The sequence below is a fragment of the Coregonus clupeaformis genome, chromosome 26 (assembly GCF_020615455.1).
Source record: "Coregonus clupeaformis isolate EN_2021a chromosome 26, ASM2061545v1, whole genome shotgun sequence".
Lineage (NCBI taxonomy): Eukaryota > Metazoa > Chordata > Actinopteri > Salmoniformes > Salmonidae > Coregonus > Coregonus clupeaformis.
Window position 1 is genome coordinate 42,039,412 of NC_059217.1, and position 5,798 is coordinate 42,045,209.

Below are 5,798 nucleotides of genomic sequence, written 5' to 3' on the forward strand. Positions count from 1 at the left end.
TTGCTGATTATATATGTGTATGGGGAGGGAGGGAGGGGATGAAGGTTAAAGGGGAGTTAGAACATGGATGTTATCTGTGTGGTCTTAAAAATGCATCTGTAGCATTTCCAACAATGTAGTTAGATTAACTGTGGAGAATAGATAAGACACTTTGATAGTTTAAAAGAATGGCTGTAAACTCTCTTTGCTATAAGCAGTGAGTTTAAAGTCTCGAACGATGAGAAAAATTGATTTGTGGTACACAGTTCAGCAAGAGCAGAATTCAGCTCTATGTACGTGGCTGATAAAATTACCTTTGTTTGTAGTGAGAACCAATGTGGCTACCTCACTAAGCTGAGTGGTTTGTGAAACCGCCACGAATACCAAAGATTACTCCAGCCTGCCAGTCCCATGCTACCCGGGACACACACACCAAAAAGAGCCCCCCTCTGCCCCAACGCTGTTACAGACAGACACACTGACACACAAACAGACACACTGACACACTTAACACACATACAGTGTAGTCAGGCTGCATTGTGCCACAAAGGAGGAGGTGGCTACCTTGCAGATAGAGTTGAGTGCCTTTTTCCTTCAACCACGAGTGGGACTGCTCTGAACACACACACACACACACACACACACACACACACACACACACACACACACACACACACACACACACACACACACACACACACACACACACACACACACACACACACACACACACACACACACACATCATTCGTTATTAGATAGACAGAAAGGGGGGCCAAAGAAAGGGGCATAGAGTGGGGGCTGTGTCAGCATCTTCTTTCATATTGACTTTCCATCTTGATACACTAGAATAAAAGCACTTTATCATGTAGAAAGTCTATAAAACATTTTCTATACACTATTTATTTGAAACAAAAATATGTTACTTTGAATTCCGTCAATCACTTTGTTACTGCATAGTAGTTGCTGTCGGAGGGGCTTGGAGGGTGCCCTTGTTTCCTTAGCCTGGTGTTCTTCTGTTCTCCATCCCTTTACCCCTCCCAACAGAGATATTTTTATGTAACAGAGAGGGAGGAGGTAAAGGGCTAGGCAGAAGTCAACAGTGGCCAGGATGTAGTTGTAATATCTTACCACTGTATATCATTCTCCCTCCACACTTGGTGCAAGCACTAATGCTGCACTGGGCACCTGAACAGTCATTGACAATTATAGACAGACACCACTTCTCTCTCCCTCCACCTCCACCATGTCTAGTCTACTCACACATCAACCTCTCCCCCTGGCCAGAGCTAAGACTTGGTAGGCATGTGTTGACAATTAATTCTGAAATACCTCAAACCTTTCATGTTTATGTAATTTAACTGAAAATAATCATGCTAATGATAAAAATGACTATGATTCTACGATACTATGATAGTTAGTTTTGGAACTTGTGACTTGAAGCTTTATACTGTTCAATGGTTTTACTTGTTTGCTTATTTTCTTTTAAGTTTCCTGTTTGTTTTGCTACGGCATGTACTGAATGTTTTCATAAAGTAAAGACATTGTGAATGTTTCTGTGGAAAAAGAGGAAGAGACAGGAGAGAATGCTAAAAGAGGAAGGGAAGAGAGAGAGAGGACTACAAGAGCTACTTAACACATAGATAGATAGCTCAGTTCTTTGAGGTGTGTATTTTCAAAGACAAAAAAATGAAACGGATTTGGATTGAATTCTAAAAAAGCATAATTTGAATATCAACTTTAGGAAGATTGTTTTTACTCATCCCAAGCTTTCTTCTGCCATTTTGTTCTCTTTTCTCCTAAACAATTTCATAGTTACTTTTGAAGTGTGTTCAAGTGCTCCTGATGTTATTAATATATTGAAAACAGCACCTCCTATTGAAAGGGAGGTGTAACCTTTTTTTTCTGCATGGATATTGTATAACTGTATAGAAACCTACAGGAATGACCTGTGGTTTTGTGCGAGAGGAGGAAGGAAAGACTGGGGTGGATGGAGGGGGGTATTTGGAAAAAGGGTGAGCTGGGGTCGGGGTTTGGCGTTGGAGGGGTCTTTGTTTTTAGACATTTTTGTCACTGTTGGATTCACTGGTTGTGTGCATGTGTTGTTGCAACCCCTCTCCCCTCCCCATGTTTTTCTTTATGCATATACATCCTGACAGTAGGGGGCAGTGTGCTGGGGAGGTTCCACCCCTCCTCTCCAATCAATCTCATTCAATCTCATTCCTCAGCCTGGCTACCAACATGGTCCTGTTGGTGGTTGTCCTGCTTTTCCAAGGCCGGGTTGTTTCCTTGGAGTTAATCAGAGGGACTAAGCCACAGGCCTGGGTGTAGCTGCCTATATGCACTGTATGCCATCCTTTTCTTCAGTCTGTGTGTGTATGTGTGCCTACATTTGTATTTATCTGAAGAAGTGTTCTTTCTTTGGTTTGCAATCTTGGTCAAGCGAAATTCTAACATTTACCAACCGACCAGTACATTGGCAACTGACCCCTCCAACCAGAAATGCTCTCATCTACTGTCAAACAGCATATATGCACCATCTTCCTTTAGGATGTAAAGTTGCCAGTCGGCCTGCAGTCAGACCCGGTTAACACCCCAGTCACACTGTGCTCTCCCTCTTCTGGTGCCTGTTAATCAATCAGAACCAAGTGTCTTTGTGATGGTAGAAGACAATCAGTTTCAAAACAAGAAAAAGGTAGAGAGAGGACAGGCCAGCAGGGGGGGGGATTGGAAGGAGAAATCGGGAAAAGAGGCTCTCTGGGTCATTCACAGCTGTACTGCACCGACTGCCAAAATATGCCCACTACCCACTACTACCCACCACCCCACACCCTAATACACACCCTATCATCAATCTCATCACAAGCAACACATCATTACAAACAACTCAAACCAAACAGTTAGCCCTTACCTCGAGACACTCCTACTCTGACATCCCTTGTCTATATTATTAACCTAATGCAAACAACACAACCCACAACGCAGTGCTGTGCAATGCAAGACAGCTATTAGTACATTTCCCATCTGACCCCACTCCAACATGGTCTCCTGCTGATCTAATGTTGATGAAACCAGCCATGAGAGATATGAGGATCTGGCTGGTGGCTTTTGCACAGAAAACTATGCAAACACCTGACCCCCCAATCTTAATGATTGCTGTTGGGTCAGAGTGTACAAACTTCTATCCCCCACCTACCCTTTCCATTTCATGACATCTGCCCCCCTCCCGGTTTCCCCCAGAGTGGGTCTAGCAGCTCCAGTCATTCAGGGTACTCTATAGAGGGCCTGGAGAGGAGAGGCACTGCAGCACTGACTCTAGTGTGTATCAGACAGTGCTTTTACAGCTTTCAGAAAGGCCCCAAACTGCCATTGACATGAAATGGAGTCCATGCCCATGTTGTTAGCCTAAATCAATTTTCTACATGGTTCAATGTGTTACAATGTTGTATAGTATCTGTTCAGGGGCAAGGAAGGCCCCAATCAATCAATGCAGAGACATCAAAATGGAACACAGTTTACAAAACTGGGCGACTTACAGTACACACACACACTCATACAGACACACACACACTCACTCACCTACATGGAATTAAAGACGAGTCTGCCCTTTGAGAGCGTTTGCTAAAAACCAAAGATGAAATCAGAGGTCTGACAATCTGACCACTGAACCGAGACAATGCCCAGCTCTCAAAGCTGCTCTAGTTTCCTTTGAGTGATTCCAACACTGGCCATGTAAACATTCCTCCTTTGCTGTTAGATTACACACACGCACATGCACGCACAAACACACACACACACACACACACACACACACACACACACACACACACACACACACACACACACACACACACACACACACACACACACACACACACACACACACACACACACACCTGTGCGTCCTGCAGGATGTTGAAGGCCCAACACACTGAGAGCCTCTTGTCCCTCCTCCCACTGCAGAAGCAGGAGAGCCTGTGGATAACTTTTTATTTAGCTTTAGTGGAGATTTTTGAGAAGGAAAAAAATGTGAGTAATAACTGTTACAGAAAATAAGAACTTAAAAAGGATAATATGGGTAAATTGCGTGTTTTTAAACAAATTAACAAATAAAACAATTGTAAAACATCTGTGCTGTCTTAGTTTGGTTTGTTTTTTCTCTTGAAAGGATGTACTCTTCTATGGGTAAATACAAAAATCTATACCCTAAAACATGGTGCACACACATCCTACAGTACGTTGCAAATTCAAACAATCTTCTCTCAATTACTATGCATGCCAAGGTGTATTGAATTGATCTAATTGAACAACGTAGGTGACTGCTGAAATAAAACTTTTTAAACAAATAAGGTATCAAATATCATTTATTTAGAAAGAATGCATACAAAAGAGAACAGAAAAACATACACATTTAGGATTTTAATTTGTCACAGTTTGCTACAGCAGGAAAATAATCCTACAGAAACAGGAAATGTTAATTATTATGTGGATTATATAATTAATGGACATTTTTGTAGGGGTTGATACATATTTCATGAGGGAAATTTCAAAATTCAGAAGCCTTTTTAAACCTCAAATACACTACAAGTTATACATTTTCTGCATTGCAAGAAATACACTATATATACAAAGTATGTGGACATCCCTTCAAATTAGTGGATTCGGCTATTTCAGCCACACCCGTTGCTGACAGGTGTATAACATCGAGCACACAGCCATGCAATCTCCATAGACAAACATTGGCAGTAGAATGGCCCGTACTGAAGAGCTCAGTGACATTCAACGTGGCACGGTCATAGGATGCCACCTTTCCACCTTTCCAACAAGTCAAATGTCTGTCCTACTAGAGCTGCCCCGGTCAACTGTAAGTGCTGTTATTGTGAAGTGGAAACGTCTAGGAGCAACAACGGCTCAGCCGTGAAGAGGTAGGTCACACAAACTCACAGAACGGGACCGCCGAGTGCTGAAGCGTGTAGCGCGTTAAAATCGCCTGTCCTCGGTTGCAACACTCACTACCGAATTCCAAACTGCCTCTGGAAGCAATGTCAGCACAAGAACTGTTCGTCGGGAGCTTCATGAAATGGGTTTCCATGGCCAAGCAGCCGCACACAAGCCTAAGATCACCATGCGCAATGCCAAGCGTTGGCTGGAGTGGTGTAAAGCTCACCGCCATTGGACTCTGGAGCAGTGGAAACGCATTCTCTGGAGTGATGAATCACGCATCACCATCTGGCAGTCCGACGGATGAATCTGGGTTTGGCGGATGCCAGGAGAACACTACCTGCCCCAATGCATAGTGCCAACTGTAAGGTTTGGTGGATGAGGAATAATGGTCTGGGGCTTTTTTCATGGTTTGGGCTAGGCCCCTTAGTTCCAGTGAAGGGAAATCTTTATGCTACAGCATACAATGACATTCTAGAGGATTCTGTCCTTCCAACTTTGTGGCAACAGTTTGGGGAAGGCCCTTTCCTGTTTCAGCATGACAATGCCCCCGTGCACAATGCGAGGTCCATACAGAAAAGGTTTGTCGAGATCGGTGTGGAAAAACTTGACTGGCCTGCACAGAGCACTGACCTCAATCCCATCGAACACCTTTGGGATGAATTGGGACGCCGACTGCGAGCCAGGCCTAATCGCCCAACATCAGTGCCCGACCTCACTAATGCTCTTGTGGCTGAATGGAAGCAAGTCCCCGCAGCAATGTTCCAACATCTAGTGGAAAGCCTTCCCAGAAGAGTGGAGGCTGTTATAGCAGCAAAGGGTGGACCAACTCCATATTAATGCCCATGATTTTGGAATGAGATGTTCGACGAGTAGGT